Source organism: Tauraco erythrolophus, chromosome Z (genome assembly GCF_009769465.1).
Source record: "Tauraco erythrolophus isolate bTauEry1 chromosome Z, bTauEry1.pri, whole genome shotgun sequence".
Classification (NCBI taxonomy): domain Eukaryota; kingdom Metazoa; phylum Chordata; class Aves; order Musophagiformes; family Musophagidae; genus Tauraco; species Tauraco erythrolophus.
Genome location: NC_141496.1, coordinates 74759005 through 74782315, shown reverse-complemented (window position 1 = coordinate 74782315; position 23311 = coordinate 74759005).

Genomic DNA, 23311 nt, shown 5'->3' with positions numbered 1-23311 from the left:
TTGCAGCCAGGCAGCACAGCATTGCAGACTGGTTTTTGACACTTCATTTAACCAAAACAGTCTGGCAGACCCAACTGGCAATTCTAGTTATTTCTCTGAACACTTGATTCTAAATGAAGAAAGAATGCTTTGCAAGACATGAAGGTATCATCTTGCAAAATAAGAGACAAAAGGAGTTAGTGGGCTGAGACTTCAGAAATTGCCAGAGTACAGGAATAAACCAGCTCTTTAGTCACTTAATCTTTGAAATTCATTCCACTAGAACTATAGTGAAGATGTGTATCATTTGAATTCCTTTGTTTGGTTTAATTCTATAGATTTCTTTTTCTTTACAGGCCGTCTCCAGAAGAAAACAACTTTATTTCAAGAATGAACAGTTTTGAAGAGTGACAAGTTGTCAGTGTTATGCTATCTTTTAAGAAGGAATTTTTAATTTTCTTAGTCAAATTCAGTATGCAGTAATTGAAGACTAACTTGAAAGACAGAGCTTTTAAGATTGATGTGGACCTTATTTTCTGCATTAACTTAAAAGACCGTTCTCTGGAAAGAAGATGCATCACAAGAGACATTCAAATGTTCCAAGATGCTGGTCCTGTTTTTTGTTGAATGGAAATAGTAAGCAAGTACCACATTGCAGGCATCCCCTTAAATTTTCTTTTTTCAGTTGCTCTTGCTTACTCTATATTAAAGAGTGTCACATGTAACACATTGCTCAAAGCTAATATTTGAGAATCACCATTCTCTTCCATTTATTGACCATCTTTAATAATCAATATGGAATATAATCCCTACAGATATTACCGTAGTTAGATATAGCTTTTCCACCACATGAAGGTATTTTTGAGGGTTCTGATATTTCTGATCGCTATTAGTTCAATACTACTCTCATAAGGAGTATCTCTGTTAAATGTAGTACTTGCTTGAGGGCTGCCACAGGAAATGAGGAAAACATTAGTCTTATTCTAGAAAGAGCACTGTAACACAGCAGGGAATATTTAAAGCAGGTTAAAGCTGCTGGCAGAGCTTTCTCTTTCAAGATTTTCTCACAAAGTTTAAAATCTACTTAAACTGTTAACAGGCATGCTGCCCAGCACAAGCAATGCCTGCTGCCTTGAATGAATAAAGAGCAAAAGAGAAAGAAACAAAAGACATTCCAGAGGCAGACAACAGTTGCACCCAATGTCAGGAGAAACAGGAAAGTGAAATTAAAATGAAAAACCTATTGAAAAAGTAAAGCAGTTTCTCACATAAACGTATGTAGTAGCTAGCAATGTTCTATTTGTGCAAAGTAGATTAAATTAAGAAAATTGAAAATGTGTTTGGCAATCTCAGCAGAATCTCCATTTATCTGCAGCATAAAACCACAATTTTGTACAATTTAGCATGTCTAGCAAGCATCTTGGCTCAAGAGCAGGCTAGGAATAAACTAGACAGTTGATATTACAGAACACGATTGAAATGCATTGGCAGAGCTATGTGGGAGTTGTGTATAAAGCACCTGCTTGCATGTTGACTTGCCCAAACCAATGACATTTACCTTTTGCTAAACTGGCCACTAAATCCTTGCGTAACATTTGGAGTATGGGAAGTAGAAGAAGGAAATTGAAAGTGCCTTGTACTTGAACTTCCAAATACAGTTTGACTCACAACTGGTGAATATTAATGGGCTAATTCTTGACTACTCTGAGCTGAAAATTCACAACATTCGTGAACATAAAGGTGTCTGAGTCAAAGGAGCTATGCAAACAAATGGGCATTATACCACACACTAGCAAACTTAAAAACTTATTTGGAATTAGCTATTACTACCTTATTATTAACCACTATTCCTTTTGGGCTAGACAAGGTGGGTATGTGGCCTCTGAGATGCCCTGAGAAATGCCTTGCCTCATGCTGTCAGTCAAGAATGGAGCAGATCTCCCAGAAATCTAATGTCATCCCTTCAGAACTTCAGCTGTACTGGGGACAGGGTGACACCTACATATAAGTAAACAAATGTCACCAATAGAGTTCCCTTTGTTGAAACTGTGTATTTCTTTGAGACTTCTGTCAATTTTTGCCCACTTTGGTTGGCAGTCAAGTGGAGAAACTGGTGCTGCCAGACTCTGTGTGTGTGTGTGTGTGTAGCTCCTACCTCCTAAAAAAAAAAAAAAAAAAAAGAAAAGAAAAAAAAAGAAAGGGACTTCAGAAAAACTTACAAAGAGAGCTCCCAAAATCTGCTTGAAGAAAGCAGGAATCTTTGTGCAAATTCAGTGAGTCTTTACTGTGTATCCAAGTCAGCTCAATGCTTCATGAGTTACCAAACTAATCTTACTGCTTGTTTATACGATAACAATAAACCTGGATGCGCCCTACCATCCAGCCAGAGTAGCTCCAGTATCTGACAGAGATGCTAATCTTCCCAAAGTTCAAGCATTCTTCTTAATCATAAATCATTTAAAAAATCCTCTCTTTTAAGACTTTTGTTTCCTGAGGATTCCATTACAGGTAAAGTAGCCCGTAAGTTTCAGCATCATTTGAAACCAACTCAAAATAAACTCTCACCTAAAAAAGCATAAAGGATTAAATTTATTAAAAGCATGGATGTGGATAAATAGTTGACTAGAAACCTTTTATTTAAATTACTAATACTTCTTCAATCTCTTTTGAAGTTTTCTGTTATTATGAACCCAATAAATTAATGAAATAACTGCCTAAGTGTTGCCATCTGGTATTTTAACAGACTTTGAACTCTTCAAGTATGCAAACACATTTACAACAAACACACTTAACTTTTTACTTTTGATGACTCAGTGCCGTTCATGTGTAGTATCTGAGATTTTATTACAGTTTCATATATCTCAGTCATACTTATAAATTTTGAGGCTAGGAAATGGACAATTTAAAGAACAACAATAGTTTCCTGGCTGAGTTCTTGGAGAAATTATGGAAAATAGTTTAAATAAAGAAAACGTTTACTGAAAATACAGGAGAAAGAAAACCCTATAGGGAAAGTATGGATGATAACATTTAATAACAAAGTGAAACCTCAGCTGTGATTCAGTATATGTGTACATTGTGAATAAATTTTAAACAGGAGTAGTATCTCACAATCACAATTTTATACAGTGTTCTTAATCAAAATATATTTCTATTAAATACATATGAGAAAAATTAATCCAGAAAAAAAAAAACATAGAGCAGAGCCATTCTGTCCACTCACAGATGCTGTTTAACAGTTATTTACTTAATTTTGAGAAAGAAGGGACTACATTCATTGCTGACTGAAATATCGTCTCTATTTTATTCTGACATTCCCCACTCACAACACCATTTTCTAGCAGGTTAAGTGGAATTCAAAGCAGATTCCATATGTCGATTCACATGCTTTTTAGAACACTAAAGAATGTGTTTTTTTTTTTCTTTTAATTCCACTATACGAAACAGAGATAACAGACTATTCACTTAATCCTGTTCCTCACGAATTGAGGAGGAAAAGGTTTCTTGGAGCAAAGCATTTTGAGTAGGAAATCAATGATCCCCCAAATTTTTGCAGACTTTGTATTAAAAGATGAATCAATTAAAAAATTTAAAAGGCTAGATAAAAATAAAAACTTACTGTGCACATTCCGTACCAACATGGAGTGAAAATGTTTCCACTTTTTAGTCCCATGGAAACTGCAAGTTATTATATATTCATATTCTCAGATTGGTTACATTTATTACTTAACAGTTGTTCTTTAAGAGACATGTAGGTACATTTGGCCCACTAGGCAACTCTCAACCACCCATCGTTTTCCACGTGGAAAGAGACATATGTTGCCATGAACAGCATAAGCTACACATATAGGTACTTTACAGGCAAATAATAATGAAACAATCTACTTTTCTATAAAATGTATAAATTCATCATCATATAATTAAACAATATGAAACATTCAGGCCTGCATATAGAACATGTCTCATTACACTATTAAGTCTTTGATGAAATAACAAAATGTTATTATTTAATGAAACAGGATCATTTAATGCCTTAAACTCGTCTTCTGATGCTAATATTAGAGTTGAAAAAGATATCCTATGTCAAGCTGTAAGTATTCAGTCTGCTTCAAAATCTGCTTGCTCACTTTTGTTTTTAATGTTGGCTATTTAATAATTTTCTATTCAGGGATATTACTGCATTGTACAAGGCAAGATGCTTCAATGCAAATAACTGATTAATTTATTAAATTCTTATAAAAATACTGTTCTAATGCATAACCAGGTCTTTTTGCAGGTGAATAGAGCCAGACTGTGAACTTATGATCAATTCCAGGTGAAACCAGCATCACTAGAAGTGAAACTAAAGAGGTAACGGTTTGGTCTGAGCAGGTAACTGTTTTTTCACTTACAAATTCAGTGAACACTGATTTACTGTTTTATTTTAGAGAAATCAATATTGTTATTAGAGAAGAGAGAAAGACAAAATAGTTGTCCATTTGAACAAGTCAATAAAAGCAGAAATCCTTAAAAAATTCCTCAAGAGGAATAATTACATTGAGAGGATTTCATTAGTGTGGATATTATCTTGAAGTAAATCTCAGCATCCGAAGTCAATAGCTACCCTGAGTGTTTTGTCATTATTTTGCCAGTTTCCACTAGAGACATAGTTCTGTAGTAAAGACAAGATAAGGTAAATAACTAAAATCTACTACAGTATTCTGAGTAGAAAAATAATTCTCTTTCTAAATAGTCATGGGGTTTTTTTTGGTGGTTTGCTAATATTATACCCTGCCTTGACAGTCAACACAAGGGATGAATTTTCATGCCCACAAAAATTTCTAATTCTGTCCTGTATTCAACCAAATAATATGTTGTTTAATATCAACTAATAAATCTTGAGTGTATGCTTGTAGTTGTTCAAACAGTTTTGAAGCCTGAATAGTCTCAGTCCTACAAAGAAACAGAGTTGGGAGAATCAGTCTCCTACACAATTTTTGGTCTAATAAAAACCTGTAGGGTTAATTTTCATATTTAATACTTGGCTTTATTTCAAGTGCTTTTTCTTCTCAGGAAGTATTAGAATATTTCATCATTTTTACCTCATATCTTATTAGATATAATATGAATTGAGATGAACAAATGCAATATAGAGATTATGGCTGAGGGAAAGCAAGCGCATTTGTTTTCTAATTAACCAACTGGAAATTGTCATGGTTCATCAGTACTATATATATGTTATTTTTTGTTCAATCCTGATTTTCCTGTCTTAAATTCTTTGGTTACTTGTATCACATATACATCTAATAAAGCATAAGTAAATACTTAAAGAAAGAACATATATGAAAACCTGTGAGATACTCTTAAATTTTAATATTACATTCGCTTATGATTAGAAATGTCATTAATAAACATGCATTTTTATTGCACTATTCTGAGCAGTATCTCTAAGCTACATGTAGAAATCTCTCATCCATATACTTGGAGACCAGTATATGTTACTGAAAAGCTGAAAAGTTGTTTCTTCACTCAAGGTCAGAACTGCTGTTAAATGCAAAAAACAACACCAGAGCTTATAAGAAGTAGAGATGACTACATCCAATAGAAACAGATTAAAATTAGGAGGTTATTTGTCCCAACAACAAAAAAAATTAGTCAGTCTACTAAGGGACTTCATATACTAACATGAGATTTTCTACACCAGTTAGCTAGAGTAATAACAGTGTAGATCCTATTGTAGATGTTGTCCAAAATAATAATTACTTTTGAGACAGCTACACTTGGGATTAAATGCATCCCCTTCTGCCTCAAGTTAAGAGTGTCTGTATTGGTATTTAACATCATTTCACTAATCTAATTAAATTTGGTCCTTTAGTTCATCTGTAGAAGTTTTCATATATTTCAAGCCCATAGATTGAGATTCAGTCTACTTAAAGTCACAAGAATAATACAAAGTTCTGGAGACTGAAGCCAGCAAGTAAGCAGGATGTTTACTCCCCCTGCACCCAGACATTAAGGAATGTTACTAAAAGCTTTGAAGTCGTACAAAATTAATGTTAAATGTTCAGTTACTTCTACACAAGATTTGTTTCTTTCCAAATTCGGAGATCCATGTCTCAGTTCTTATTTTTAGAGTCAGATTTATATTGACACCGCTGAAACATTAAATTGTTTGGGCTCAACGCTCAATAATAATTATCCTGCTCTTACTTTTCTACAGGTACAGTCACTCAGTCTGTAAATCTCTTTAAATAATGCACCTAAACTCACCACTGAAGTTTTTAACTAGCAAACATACTCCATCAAACACCCACTGAAGATTTTGATACTTTTTTCTCATTCAGTATTGTTTTTTAACAACTCACTAATGCCAAGGTGGTTTATTTTCCTTTAAAATATTTTCTTTGCTCACAGTGACCACAATTTATTTTTAGGGGGCTGAAGGCTAATAATATGAGCTATCAGACTACCATTGCAGACACAGTTTTGGAGGAAGGACACTCCAAAATTCTTTTTTAACAAATGCTGTTGCAAAACCCAGAAAAAAAATTATCTTTACTGGATCTTGATTTGTATCAGATCTCTACAGAGTATCTCTTAAAATGAATCAGTTGATATGGTGTTTCTTCAAATCTAAGAGCCACCTTCACCTGTGTGAATTCAGACATCACTCCTTTTAAGTATCATCACAGAAGCAGATGAGCTGTCTTCTCCCTAGGAAATGGAGTTTCGTGTACCAACATTTCATTTAACAAGGAAGTATTTGGAGAAGGAGCTGACTGAAAGCTTGTGGGTGAGCATTAAAGAGCAGGCAGGGATGGGCGACATTGTAGTGGAGGTCTGCTACAGGATACCTCACTGGAAAGACAGAGCGGATAGGCCCTCTATAGATGGATAGCAGCAGCTTCACATTAACGAGCTCTGGTCCTCATGGGGGACTTCAACCACCATGATATCTGTTGGAGGGACAACACAGCAGCATATAAGCAATCCAGGAGGTTCCTGGAATGCATTAATGATAACTTCCTTTTCCACGTGGTACAGCAGCCAATGAGGAGAGGTGCTACGCTGCAACTTGTTCTTACCAACATGGAGGAGCAGATGGGGAATGTGAAGCTTGGCTGTAGCGACTATGAAATAGTGGAGTTCAAGATTCTTAGGGTGGCAAGGAGAGTGCATAGCAAGCTCACTACCCTGGACTTCAGCAGAGCAAACTTCAGACTCCTCAGCGATGTGCTGGTAGAGTACCATGAGATAAAGTCCTGGAGAGAAGAGGGCCCCAAGAAAGCTGGTTAAGATTCCAAAATCACCTCCTCCTAGCTCGGGGCAGTGCATCCCAACAAAACCAAAAATGCCAGGAGGCCTGAATGGATGAACAAGGAGCTTCTGGACAAAGTACAAAAGGGAAGCCCACAGAGAGTGGAAACAAGAACAGGTAGCCTGGGAGGAATACAGAGAAATTGTTCAAGCAACCAGGGATAAGGCTAAAGCCCTGATAGAATTAAATCTGGTCAGGCACATCAAGAGAAGAAAGAAAAACTTCAGTAAGTATGTCAGCGATAAAAGGAGGACTAGGAAAAATGTGGGCCCTCTCCAAAAGGAAACAAGAGACCTGGTTACCCAGGTTATGGAGAAGGCTGAGGTACTCAATGACTTTTTTGCCTCTGACTTCACTGGCAAGAGCTCCAACCGCACAGCCCAGGTCACAGAAAGCAAAGGCAGGGACTGGGAGAATGAAGAACAGCCCACTGTAGAAAATAAGGTTTGAGACCTTCTAAGGAACATTAAGATGCACAAGTTCATGGGATCTGACAAGATGCATCCACGAGTCCTGAGGGAACTGGCAGACAAAGTTACTAAGCCATTATCCACCATGTCTGAGATGTTGTGGCAGTCTGGTGAAGTTCCTACCAAGTGGAAAAGGGGAAACATAGGCCCTATTTTTAAAAAAGAAAAAAAAAGGAAGACTTGTGCAACTACAGGTCAGTCAGTCTCATGTTTGTTCCTGGCCAGATCACAGAGCAGATCCCCCTGGAAACTATGCTACAGCAGATGGAACAAAACCAAGATGACTGGTGACAGCCAACATGGCTTCGTTAAGGGTAAATTGTGCCTGACAAATTTGGTAGTCTTCTATGATGGAGTTCCAGCATTGATGGATAAGGGAAGAGCAACTGACATCATCTACCTCAGCTTGTGCAAAGAATTTGACACTGTTTCACATGATATCCTTGTCTCTAAATTGGAGAGACATGGATTTGACGGGTGGACCACTGGGTGGATAAGAAATTGGCTGGATGGTCACACTCGAAGAGCTGCGGTCAACGGTGATTTTGTCTCTCTACTCCACTCTTGTGAAACCTTAACTGGAGCAGTGTGTTCAGCTCTGGATACTCTAACAGAAGGACATGGACCTGTTGGACAGGGTCCAGAGGAATGCCATAAAGATGACCAGTGGGCTGGAGCCCCACTCCTATGAAGACAGGCTGAGTGAGTTGGGGTTTTTCATCTTGGAGAAGGTTCCAGGGAGACCTTCTATCAGCTTCCAGTACCTGAAGGGGGCCTACAAGAAAGCTGGAGAGGGACTTTTTGCAAGGGTGTGTGTGATAACCACAAACTATACTTAGGTCTTTATGCAGAATGTACAACTCCTTCTATCTTACATGCAAGGGGTTCTTTTTTATTGAAAAAAAAAAAAAACCAAACCAAACCAAACCAGATCAAAACACATTTTATTCCAAAGAAGTAAAGTAGACCAAGATTTAACTTTCATTTAATGTAATTTTGCTAACATTGTTATGATATCCATTTTTGTCAGTTATATATTCTGCACTGTGTAGCTGAAACAATTTGCATAGAATAAATCACTAGTTATTCTGAAACCATTTTCTCATAGCATTGTACTCTAAATGTTCTATAATTGCACCTGATATCTCTCTGACGGGTCTTGGTATTTCACACCCATTGAATGAACAAAACATGCACTCTATCCAGCAGGATGCATTAAGAATAAAATGAAATCTGACATTTACATGCCACTTCCATTCATACTCATGCAAGAAAATGTTGTAGTTTAGCAACTCAGTCCAGCGCTCCTCAAAGTGAATGGAAAGAGTCACAGTAACATCAGTGTCAGCTGGATCATAAACAGAGGCCCGGCAGAGGCAAACTACCTATGGCACATGAAAATAAGACACCAAGCCAAGCATCCAAACTAGATGGCAAACAGCAAGACTGTTCCTAACAATGCTAATCTCTCTTGCACCAAATATATAATAGCCTTCTGCTTAAGTTCAAACAACTAACTGAGACCACTGATAAACTATTCGGACATTCCTGTGCTGCAGCTTCTGAGCCAGACACACTTCTTTGGCTGTCAACACATACATCCCATCAGCATTCTTGTAGCAACTTCCCCCTTTTGAATGAGACCAAGTACATTTCATTCCTTTTTTTTTTTTTTTTCACTTAGTGCTGTAGCAACATCCAATGTTACTCAAGACCAAAATAACAACAGAAGCTTATGCTATCCAATGAATGAAATTTTTAAGAGTTTTGCTGACCTATAGAATTATACCAGTAACAAGAATAATTTCTCTGTGCCTTTTTGGCTGTACGTTTACAGTGAGAGTATATGTGTTCTGGAAAAATCTAAATTTTGAAAAAATATTCAAACCCTAAAAGTTTTTCCAACGTAATAGTCACCTTTACTTCTGTATGTAACTTTATTTCACTGTTTCCCACAAGAGTTTACACCAAGATTTTTCAATATTTAGACAGATATCTATTGCAATACTACTTGGGCCTGTTTTTTTCCTCTGCTCCTGCAAACATACTGGGATGCGCTTTGTAAGCTACATCTGAGACTGTAACACCTTAATTCATAAGAACTTCTTCAATTTCAGTGTTTTCCCCAAATTATTGCTGATTATATTAATTTAGTGGGATTATTCACATACCTAAAGTTACATGTGCACTTAGTCAGGTTACGAATCCAGATCCAGTTATTTAATCTAATTTCCATACCGGTAATATAAATTTTCTAGCTGATTTAACAAAGAGTTGATGTAATTTTCCTGAAGAGCACAGATTTTCTTCCTCGTTATGTGAAATTTGTTGTCTTTGATCTACTTAAAGTTTGCCTGTAGTTCTTCACCTGTTAGAGTCAAGAACCATAGGCTACATCTATGTCATTATTGCAATTGACCCTAGTTGAATAACTTCCCAGTGGTAACAAGGCAGTTTTTAGGCTTGCCCGTAGCACAATATCTTCAACTGTGTTTATACAGTAACATTCTAGAGATAATCTAAGATTCTTCAACAGATGACCATCTGGTTGTAAAAATCGAGAAAGAAAGCCTCAGTGTTGCTTAGTATAATCCATTTTCCAAAACAGTCAACCTTTATATTGACATTTAAACCTAAGGATAGTAAAGATTTTGGGGTGGCTAAATGGTTTACACAATTGTTCTAGTGTAAATTTTAAATAGCCAGGAAGAAATATTGTTATTCTCTAAATACAAATATCTACTTTAAATAGGAATTCATTTCTGCATACTGCACACAACGTACAAACTAGCCAATTAAAATATTGCTGTATTACCCACCAGTTCTTGATATGTGTAACCACTATACCAGTGATTAAATTGATCATTAAATCGTTAAATAGATTATTTTACTGGCAAGATCAATTCATACTTGGCAACACTATTGAAGATCTGAATACAGGGTTTAATTTCTTTGTCTACATTCACCTGTATATTGCTTAATACTTGATTTAGAGATTAATGCTTTACGTTAAAAATATGTACACACATACACACACAAGTCAGTTTATACCTAGATCTACATTTTCCATGGAATCACTGTGCTCGGATGGCAGAGAGCTTGTGTGACCTCAAAAAAGTTATGTTAAAGCACATACATCACAGTGTTGGTATTTCCTCCATGAAATGTAGGACCCAGGAGTCAAAACTGGTTTCAGATCCTCTGTGATTTCAGTCAAGCAAATCAATGTATTGCAAAAATGCAATTCACATGCAAGCAACTTGAAATCACTTACGTTAAGCAGTATTTGTGTACAAAATGTGTTGTACAGGACATGAGCAAGGAATAAACAGTATTGAAAGTGTTTTGACAAGCATTCTGGAATTCAATAACGTTATGTCTTCTACCTGTAATTTCTTTCAGCCTAAGGTTTACCTGCACAAACAACAGGATATATCATTTAATTTTCCATGAACAAGAAAACAACATACAGAGAAACTGCAGTGTTGAAGTTGAACAGTATATATGGTGGAAAACAATACCCAGTGCCACATATAAGCAGAGAAGCCACATACACAAAAAATAGCTCAGGAGCACCAAAGAGTAGAAATAGCTCCTTGAAAAATGTGGCTCAGCTGACTAAAATTCGTCACTTGAAAGGCTATTGTAACCACAGGAGCTCTAAGGCCCCACTTTAATGTTCTCTGTATCTCTTTTAACATTTCACAATCTGTGAAGTAGGTTTTTAGAGCAAAAGTACAGCTTTCTGCTCAATGGCTTTTAACCTTCACCTTTTCCATCCAGGCATTCATGCCCCAGAATCCACTATATTATCCAAATCTCATCCACCTCTATATGAAGATTTCAAAAATAAGCTTTACAAGTTTATCCCTTGAAAAATGGCACATTTTTTGAAAAAAAATTTCTGAAGCGTCTCTGGACTTCCTAGCCTTCCACAAAAAGAGAAGGATAGCTTTTATTCCTTAATATCTTTTCCAATTTTTCTAGTTCAGCACAGAATACTCATGTCAACAGTTGCCTTGTGAAGACCTTGGGACAAAGACAAGAGAAATTGTGCACTATATAACATCATTTCACACTAATATGTTGAGTCTGGTGGGAGCTCTGCCTTCCCTCACTTTAAAAAGGCAAAACCGTCAGGTTCGTACCACTTATAAGAGTCCTAGAATCTTAAAAGGAAATCATTAACTCTGTATAATTAGAAATCAGGCAAGACAAGTGGTGACGAAATGTTAGCAGGGGTTCCTTTGTTGCCGTCTTTGGCAGGCCCAGGCTTTTCCTTTATCTGGGTCATAAAACACAGCACAGCCCACCTAGACAGAACATCGTAGACTATTAAGTTGATTGTCAGCATGTGAGCTATTATTTCATGTCAGTCCTACAGCTTTGGCAAGGGAACTTGAGCCGAATACCTCAGTAAAAAAAAAAAAAAAAAAAAAAATACAAACTGCCCCAGAGACACTACCACTTGCAAACAACAATAGTTGATCTGGAGCATGGGTTATCAATAACCATTTCCATCTCTCAACCCAACAGTTTCCATGTAAGACTGCAGTTCAGACTGCCACAGAAAGTTAATTCAAATCAGAATCAGTTGCAAAGGCAAAGACACCAAAAACAATACAAATGTTGGACTTTAACTACCATGTCCCAAAAGAAAGAAAAATAGCAAACAACATAACTGATGCAAGTTCAGTTGGCTGAGCCGTACTTGAATTGTGCTGAACCTGACAGCAGAAAAGGCAGGTAGGAGTGTCTTCTCTCTCCCTCTGAAAACCTTGCTATAAAGGGCTATGCCAAGTGTGCTACAGCCTGAATGTAAATACCAACACGTACAGAAATAGATGACAGCTCTGTTCATTTCAGTTTTTGAAGCTTCATCTCAAAGCTATCATTCAGTATGTGTTGGAAGCAGAAAAAAATGCTACAACTATAATTGTAAGACCTGCAGGAAAACACAATGTGCACGAGGTGTATATGCGAAGTGCAAGCCTTCAGCATTATGCATGTATTGTTCTGGTTTTGTAAGCTCACAGAATTTGAATTGAAGGGGAAAGCATATGCAGCCCATAAACAGACAAAAAAGGAGTGTCATGTACCTCATATGAAGCATTAGTAAGGTAAAACAGTCCTTTTCAAACACTATTGACAGATATGTGTATATGTGTGTATGCATGCACATTCATACTGTCAATGAAGTCAAAACTAACAAATGATAACTGCACTGCATGATGTTTTGCAAATTTAGTGAACCTGCAGCAGGAGCTAGCCACTCTTAATCTTTGTATTTAACTTCAAATAAGTAATTGCCTTTTATTTAACTATAAGCAACAGGGACTTAAATTTCAGCTAGTACCTTGACTTTTCATGTTGATCTTTGATCCAAATTATTACTCTGAAAACTCTCTGGCAGTGTCAGTTATAAAATATATGCAATACAGACAGGAACATGGAATCTTCTATAGATACAGTTTATGGTATTGGATTGGTTCACCCTTCGCAATCACATTTCTCCAAAAAAAATTTGCCTGTTCACAGAGCTTCCATACATGATTCATGTTTATAATCTCAGGCAGGTTTAGGAAAAGGACACATCATTTTTATGGAGTACCATTTCTGGAGGATTGAAGAAAAGGCCTTTTAGTAAATAAACTAAGAAATACATTTAGTAAATGTATTTAGTAATAGTATTATTATTTAGTAAATTTAGTAAATAAACTAAGAAATAAAAAAACATTTATTATCCCTTTGAGAACTTCCTTCAAAATGAGAATCTTTTCCAGTGCTTGTAATTCTCCAGTCCAATTAAAGAAAAAGTGACTCTTGTCTCCCTGATTACAATAGTAACAACTGTTTCCTTTACTAGGAAGTAAACTCCTATTAAACCCGGTTTTGAATTTTGAGACCAATATTAGGCAACGCTTAAGAGCTCTTAAAGTGATGGTGTATTATTCCCTTTGGACCGTGCTGGTAGTGCTTTTATAGTTGCTAGTACAAAACAGGGAACATATTTCACCCGTTGTGCAGTAATGAGAACTTCTAAAGCCTGCGTGAAGCACAAGAATGTAAGAAAACATTTCAAGCTCTTAGACAACAACTGAGGCTTTAGATTATAATGGTTTTGGCATCTCCTTCTCTGTTCATCGTATTTTGACTTTGGATGTGGTATTTCTTTCGACTTCATTTTAAGCTTCCTAGTCTTCCTAAATATCCTGCATTCCTGTGTTTACCTCCTCTTTCCACCACACAGAATGTAAGTTGTCAAGGTGAACAGGCCAACACATAATACTGCATTGCTTTTTTGATCTATGTTGATTTTTTTTAACAATGTGTATTCTCAGCTGTCTTGTGTATCATATTTTGTATGCAACTGAACAATAACTTTCTGAGAACTCATCACTATCCTGTCTGGTCATCAATGGTTTTGTGGGTGCAGCAATTTGTGGTTTTTTCTTTATAATTCACATGATGCGTAGGATGTCGATGTAAATTACCAAAGGCCTGTAACTTAAACATTTGTTGGCTTTCTGCTTCACAAGTTTGATGGACATCTTAACGCTATAACTAAGATTACTGAGGAACATAAAGATCACCCTTTATAAAGAGCTCACAGCTGCAAACACTCTCACAATAAGCTTCAAACTACATTTGTATTTTCTGTCAGATGTACTTAATACCTGCAGAATGCTTCTGCCACATGTGCCATTAACTTCACCTGAAATGTAACGATCTATCGCTTGTAAAATTAAGTGGAATGGGCTGACACTTTTCTGCAATGAACTCCTGGTATTGTAATGATTGTATTATATCAAAGCTTTTTTTCAGGATTTGTACAAACAAAACCAGGAGAAACTATTGATATTTTAATAAGAAATGAATTGCACAAACAATGACAAATTTTGGATTAACCAATCTGGCAACCAATTTTCATCAAATTGAGAGGCTATTAAATTATATAGAATTACTTTGCTTTAGCACTCAGGCTGCAATCTACATTTAACAGTTGCTAAGCATTCTTTTGATGTCTAAACTATTTCTAGACAGAAACAAAATGGATTTTATAATAAAAGTAGAATTAAAGAAAATAAACTAATAGAAATCTATTAATTTTTAGTCACTTTTTTGTCATCTGTATGCTACAAGGTTTGCAAATGGTATAGTAAACATAGTAAACAAGTACACATACGGACAAGAATATGTGCCAAAAAAATCTCTGACAAACTAAGAATTAAAATAAAATGACAGACAGGAAAGTAGGTATCTTGCTGCTGTTAGTATGTGGCAAGAATTCCATTACTGGTGTATTTACTAGTTTTTTAAGCTTTGAGGTTGTTTGGGGGATTTTTTTTTTGTTTTTCTTTTAATTAATGTCATCCTTTATTTCATCTGCTTAGTAAGACTTAAATTCTGTCCCAAGATTGCAAAGAGAGCAGAAAGCAGTACCAAAACACTGCCACCTCAGGAAAGGACTCTTCCCTTCAAGACTGTCAGCTGCATTAGTAATTCTGTTTTATCGTGCATTGCAAGTTGCAAATTACAGTGATAGGCACTCTATCTATACTCTGCTAGCACTGCTTTCTGTGGTGTCTAAAGGATGCTAACAATATATGGCATACATATGATGGGAAGCTTTTCCTTAATATTGTGCTGCATGGTGCAGCCAGGCTTACATGACACAGCAGCCTGTTTTCCTGCTCAGGCAAACATCACTAAGTAATGCCCAAAGGAGGAGACAAAGCTACCTTTCCTTCCAGCGTCACCCTTTGCTGAAGTTTGTGTCAGGAGATGAAGTACCTCACGGAAAAGTGCTGGACCACGAGGGAGATGAGAGAGTCTGGTAACAAATGGTGGTGAAAGTAGAAAAACCCTCATGTCACTACTGCATGAAAGTCAAAATGTCCACGCCCTAATGGCTCACTAGCATCACGACCTTGTGATGTACTAGCAAACATTCAAATGCAAGTATCCACCAGGTGTGAGGAGCATGTCAGTTTGATCTCTGAGATGTGAGTTGGGGAATGATAAGACTTACTTGCAGGCGTTACTCAAGCGAAACCTACTGGAAGCCACTTTAACTTGGGCGAAGATACCTATGAGCCCCTGACTACCTCAGAGCACAGCAGAGCCAAGGTAATATAAAGCTTTCTCTCCTTGATTTTGCTGAGCGCTCTGTGGAGCCTGTTCAGCTGTCCCTAAAATCTTCTTCCAGTCTCACCAATAAAATACACTTCTGTCTGCCTATGGATGTTAGATGGAGGGTGCATACTGGTAACTATAGAAATAAAAAGTGAAAAAGAAATTTCCCTCAGATTTTCACTGTTTGATTTGACTATCCAGTAAAATGTGGAGTGGAAAATCTGAACTGTAGAGGTGAAAGCCCTGTCCCTGATCCTTCCTCTGCCAATACTGCTTATGCCAGAACATGAGTGCAAGCTGCAGGACGATCATTTATAACCCTGAAAGACACTTGTATTAGAAGTCAAAACATTCTCGGCAATTCCTGTGGAGCTATAAATAAGTTCAAGGAGCATCTACAGAGTGATAACAATGCATTTAGGCTCAAGGAAATATTGATAGCTGCAAACTGTTTCTGAGTCCCTCGAGACAGTACTCAGGCCCTCAATCCACTCCACAAAGCTATCACAGCAGCATTAAGCACTGTTGCTGTGATGGCAGTGAGCCATAAAATCAATGCTTTCTGCTACCAGAAACAATCCTCTCCATCCTTCGCTTGTGCAGCTGCTCCTTCCCCTTCTGATTTTGCAAGCTGCGAATAGGCATGTTGAAGGAAGTACTAGCAAACCTTGACCCAATCTCCAGCATGTTAGAGGCACTAAGGCAGAAGAACTAGAGAGCTATTTTTCAGCTAGTAAAAGACAGGCACATGCATTTTTCTTTCTCTTACACGTTAGAAAAAAATGGGAAACAAACAAGCTTGATGGCATCTCCTCTGTGATTTAGTAATTCCCCAGGTTGCTCCTGAGGAAGTACAGTGATGTACTGTTTTTCCGTCAGGGAAAGAGAAACTCATAGCATAGCCCCTGCGTAAATGACATTTCACAAAAGCTTTTTCCATTGGTGTAGCTCCTGGCAGAAAATACCAGCTTCTTATTTCAAGAGAAAGTACTCTAATGAATTCAGTCTGGGAGATACATTGAGCACTGTAAGTTAAGCCCAAGCAAAATAAATAGGAAAAAAACACATAGCATGGTTAGTAAGTTTAATTTGTGTTCTAGCATAACCACAAACTACAACATTCTTTCAGTGCTGCTGGTAGCATCAGTACAGCCAAGTATAAGACAGATTGCTGAATTTCTGCTAGTGAAGCTCTGTCAAGCCTGTTTGTGTATATGTTCCTCAAGAATTTACTGTCTTCAGGACAGCACCGCAAAATGCAATCCCAAAATTATGAGGACAAAGGACAAAAGAGCAAGTATGTGACGATATTGAGGCAGATATATGGTTGTGTACATTGGAAAGAAGAAACCCACTGATTTTTCCAACAACTGTCACCTGGTTGCAAAGAAAATAATAAGAAACTTACACGTTGTTTGCTTTGTTTTTTCTTTAGAAAACGAGGCAAAAATAACTGCATGTTTTGTTTCTCAAGAGAACCCAAGTGAAGCACTGACAGAAGAAAAAGTTATCAAAGAAGGAGGGATGAAACAGTTTGACTCTATTACCTTCATTATTAGGTCTCCCTCATCCTGCCTTGCTATATGCTTTGTCTTTGTCTCTTAATATGTCATTTGGCAGCATTCTTTCTTCCTGCTGTTAGCAAACACAACTTTCTTGTAACCTTCCTACAAACTGACTGTCTGATGATAACTTTGTATGACTTTTTTCTAGCCAGAAGGCTCCTACATGATAACACACCATTTCATCAAGTTGAGACAAAACTCCTAGGAAAGGTTATCAAAATGGATTCTATTCATTGAAGTTATATTGTTCATACTCCAACATATCTACAACTCTCAGTAATGGAACCTAGAAAATTTTGGTTTCAGATGACACTCAGTACATTTTGCCAAGAAGTAACACTTGAGACATGTCATCCAGCTGTCCTATATCCAATGTTTCTCTTTTTCTATTAATTTTCAATGTTATTCCCCCCATTTAAGGAGTTATAAATATCACTTAGCAGTAAAGTGTCCCATACCCTGTTTGTAGTGATCTATTCATAGACTACATGATGTTAAGCCTTTACTCACCAAGACAGTTTTTCCACATAAAGCTCCTGAGCTGATAACCTAGAGGACAGCCTTGCTCTACAGAAGCAGCTACAAAGGATTTCAGAAACAGCAGCATTTTCGCAAGATGGAATAAGAAAATCCCGTAGCTGAAGTATGCTTTACATATAGACATACAATTTTTTAACTGTCAACGGGATCATGGCACTGAGAAAAATACACATGGAAATTTAGCTCATGGACATTTTAAAATATTCTTTAATTTATCAGCAAATCTCAGTGCAAATTAGGACACAGCCTTCCCTAAATCACCATGAAAGAAAAATTTCAAGTGTTACAAGATATGATAGGGTCTTGGCCTACCTGTCAACCTGTGTCTTGATTATAGCAAATTTTATCATTCTAAATTTCATGTTAATGCCAAAGTAGGACGGTAATTACCCAAATAGAAAGGTAAAAGAGAGAAGAAAGGTCAAGAACGTGAGAGGTCAATAAAATAATTGGGATAAGAAAGACATGGCTTAATTAGGGATTTAGCTTTCATGAGTCAAAAAGCATTGCTTAAACACATATATAAAGCCCAAACTACATCTCACTGAAGTCTACAGAGGAAAAATCCTTTTCAGCTTTAAAGAACTTTGGATCAGCCCCATAAATGTTAATGTTGCGTTACACAAGTCTGTAGACTAAGGTTTTCTTCCTTTCAGGGGAAAGCTAATCCACTAACAATGTCTGGCAGCTTTGAGGTAGTGTGGTTTTCTGCACGTGTCTGCTTGCCCCAGGACAGTTTCATGTCTATATGCCTTCTCCTGAAATGCCATACTGTCTCACAAGAGTTACCAAAAAGATGCACAGCATGCCTCCACCCTCATTTATGAAAGACTTCTGTTTCTAAATGGCATTAATCATCATTCGTAACAGTCTCTTGTCTGGCCAAGCACGTGTAGTGCATTAAAGGAGATAAAAATCTAGTTAGTGGTGTTGGGACACAGGAGATGTAAGAGCATAAGCAATCTAAATCTCTCTGAGAGGGCTGATGCAGTATCCCCAGCTCAAATCATTTCCTAAAGACATAGCGCATACAGAAGGAATTTGATCTTTTCATGTTATGCTTAATCAAAAACCCTAAGAGAATGAAATATGGTACAAATCCTCTCCCAGTAAATAAGGGTTACCATTACATTGTCTTCCTTCTATGACCTTTACTTCTCTAGTGGCTGACAGGAGTTTTCAAAGAGAGAAAACCAGGGAAAGGGAACTCAAATTTGACAAAAATATGAATCACATAATTCCAGGCTTATTATTTTTCACTTTATCTAAATTTCTCCCGCTCTTCCACAAAATGCCAAAACAAAAAGCATGGAATGTTGTCCCTACTTGAAAGTACACATACATGTATCAGACGTTTTCTCACACTCCTGTTTCTACTCAGTTCTGCCTAATTCTTTCCAAAATCTTTACTCTAAATTCCTTTTGTCCTCATGTTCCTGCACAGGATTCACTACTCAGATATAAAGTAAGCAAGTTCTTAGACTCAGCTTCTCCCTTTGCTAAGAAGGATTTTACAGCATAAAACCCTCTCAGAGTAGATAAGCAAGCTCAGACAGTCACAGTTCAATTTTCAACCGAAGAAATTAAATATTTTTCCCTAATCTTGTATTCTACAGAAGAGCTCTATCATCTAATTTGTGCTCTGACCTGCAGTGAAAACAAAGTAATGAAACATTGGCTTTGTCTCAAATTCTCCCACTGATCTGCTCTAGATCCCTGGTTCGTCTTCATCTCTCCTCCAGAAAAACAAGCTTTATCTCAAATTATTCTTCTCCTGCTATGAAGACAGGCTGAGAGAGTTGGGGCTGTTCAGCCTGGAGAAGAGAAGGCTCCGGGGTGATCTTATAGCAGCTTTCCAGTACCTAAAGGGGGCCTACAGGAAAGCTGGAGAGGGACTTTTTACAAGGGTGTGTAGCGATAGGACAAGGGGCAATGGATTTAAACTGAAAGAGGGGAGACTTAGATTAGATAGAAGGAAGAAATTTTTTACATTGAGGGTGGTGAGGCAGTGGAACAGGTTGCCCAGAGAAGTTGTGGATGCCCCATCCCTGGAAGTGTTCAAGGCCAGGTTGGATGAGGCTTTGGGCAACCTGGTATAGTGGAGGATTTCTCTGTTCATGGCAGGAGGGTTGGAACTAGATGATCTTTAAGGTCCCTTCCAACTCTAACCATTCTATGATTCTATGATCCTATGATTCTATGATTCTATGATTCTATGATTAACAAAAGCATGGTTACTTCCCCATCAGTTCCCTGCTACTTTTGACTCCTTCAGCAAGGAAAGACCTAAAATCCTGGGTAGGCTGACAACTGCAGGGAAGTCCCTTATGCAAATGCCTACAGATCTGAGCCAAAGAGGATTTTGTCTTTACAGTTTAACTCAATTTATTTTCCACTATTCGGGACAATATTTTTCATAACCGTAGATAGTCCTTGGGTAATAGCTATTCAAATACACCATGGCAGCAAGCAAGTGTTGTTTTTCAGTTTCTACTTTGCTGTAATTATGTCACACATTCATTCTTAAAGTCGAACAGTTGATGAGAGCTGCTGAAAGTTCTGCATTCCCACTTCCACAAAAACCTTTAACATTCATTGTCAACTGGAATGTAGAGACTAAAATGTCCAAAACCACACATCAACAAGCTTCTAAAAAACGAAAAAAAAATCAGTACATGTATTTTGCATACGTACAGTACTCTTTTTAAAGTTGCATTTTGCTAAGCAAGATCTCGCCTTTGACCTTATGGTGTTTTCCTTTCTTAAAGTAGTAGTAATAAGACAAATAACTAGTGCCCACCACAGGAAACATCCTGACTAGTTGTTTCAGGTATAGCTAAGGAGATTAAAAATCCAACATCATAATTCTTTGACCCTAACTAACACCTTTACTTTTTAAAAGAAGACAATAATGGCAAGTTTACGATCCCATTCTGGGCTCCTCAGCACAGCTGGCCGGGTGTGCATCATGGACCAGTCTGCATCCTCTAGTGTGGTGAGCTGTTGATCCAGAGCAGGCTCCCTCCCAGCTGATCAGATTTCCTCCTGCGTATGCCAAATATACTTTCAGACTCCTAGCATAACTGAGGGAACCCAGGCAGAATTACAATTACTTCAAAATGAAATGTATCTTATACCTTTTTAAACTACATGAAAACATGACACAAACGAACTTGTAACTAGATTCAGGGGGGAAAGTGGTGAAGTCAAATTCATGGGTCATCCATTAGAGTTTCTCACTATCGAATTATAGGTAACAAATGAGGTATTTCTAGAGCAACCGAATAATTTATACATTTTCACAGTAGATCAGACTCATATAGCAGAAACTGTTTTTGTAATTGTGACACATTGAGGGAAATTCACTGACTCATTGTTCAGTGATTTTAATTTCCACCTCGACGGTATCTTTTTGGAATATAGTCAGGCAAATCTTACAATATAAGCCACGTAGAAACACTTGTTACCTAAAGGTTTTTATTATCTCACACTATTTTTAGTGATTCTTTAGCTATATTTCTTGTGCAAACCTAAATCTCATGACAAATAACACAGGAACTCTTATTAGTTCTAAAAACTCAGATCAACTTTGTATCTAAAGTCACTTTCATCCGTAATATATCTCTATGCCAGTAAAGCAGTGAAAGAGTTTAGCACTATCATTTTCAAAGCAGAAAAACTCCATAACCTTTGAATTAGAATAATAAATATCAATATTAATTTATACAGACTATTACCCAAGGAACGATAATGCAAATACATTGCTAAAATAGTATAACAGGTTAATTGCTTTGCTCTTTTCTGCACACCAAAACAAAGAAGGATGTGGCTGACCAAATTACTCATGCCTTAAAAGGTAGACAAACAAGTCTCCTTTATATGTTGCAAGAAAAGAAAAACATATGATATAAAAAAAAAAAAGCGCACACCACAAATATTTTTTCCACTGACTGGAAATTTAGGAGCACACTGTTAAGTAACAAGGCCACTCAAAGGATTAACATGATTTGAAATGAGCCATGGTGAAGATCCTGTGTATTTCAAGAGGAATCAAAACTATAAGAGATCATAATATGGCTGACTGACAAAATCTTGTAATGTCTGTACGGAGGTAGTCAAGCATCACGCCTTTAGGAAGAGAGTTCTTCCCTGTGCGCCCTGTTGCACAGAATGGCATTAGAATACAGTTAATTCACACTGAAGGGTAGATATTAATCTACCTTAGGAAACAAAATGAGCCGTTCAAAGATAGTATAGCATAGGCAGGCTGTTTTTTTTGTTTTATCTGTTTTTCATTTTTTGAAATTTTATGTTTTACCATAACTATCATTCTTCACTAGTTACAAATCTGAGGTTTAGAAAATTAGTCATTGCATATACTTTTCTCTTCCTCACTTACTTTTGCCGTAAACAGAACCAGCTATTGTGGGGGTGCTTCCCAGGCCCACTGCTGGCAAACTGGGCTGCATAACAGCACGAGTCCAAACAAGAGCATACAAGTAATGGTGCAAGTTAATGGTGCATCCAAAATCACCTGAGAGGGCATTTACCCCACACTTTTCACTGAGTATCATCAATCACATTAAACAGTCATGGACAGATTACAAAGAGACTTTTGCAGTGAAGGAGTCAACCTAAGCAGAAGCCTAGGAGAATCATGAGAGGTGCAGTGGTGGAAGGGGCCTTGGCATGGGAACAGACATGGTCAAAGCTCAGCGTGACACCACCCAAGTCACTCAGGGGTCTTCCAGTCTCTGCCCACCCAGGCAGCACACCGTCCCGTGGTGTGCCGCGAGCAGCCTGTCCCACCGGCCGCCAGCTCCGAGCTCTGGGGGACCAAGAAGGACCCGTGCTGGAGTGCTGGCTGGGAGCTCGACTGGTGGCTCCATGCCAGGAGAGTGTGCAGCCAGGGACCCCAGGAAGGGTGACCCGGTCATCTGGGGCTTCCTCAGAGAGGGCTGCAGGGGATTGCACTTGGATTTAGTTACAGAGGGGTGGTCAGAGATTTGGGGGTGTTTAGCAACATTTTCTAAAGGGCTCCTGATGTGGTTTATGAGTTGCATTACTGACACTGATCTCAAATGTGTAGCTCGCTCATTGCTAATTAATTACACGTCATTAATAAATCAATAAACCACTTGGATATATTTGGTTTAACAACATGAAATGAATATCTTTCCCCTGTGAAAGCTCATCACTCCTTATCATTTAGGAACATGAAATGGATTCCCTAATGTTTTATAACATGTTACATTTTAAGATGTATTGTAGACCTTTGTTGCACAGGTACAAAGTCACTATAGTCAACAAAGTTATGCTCAGTT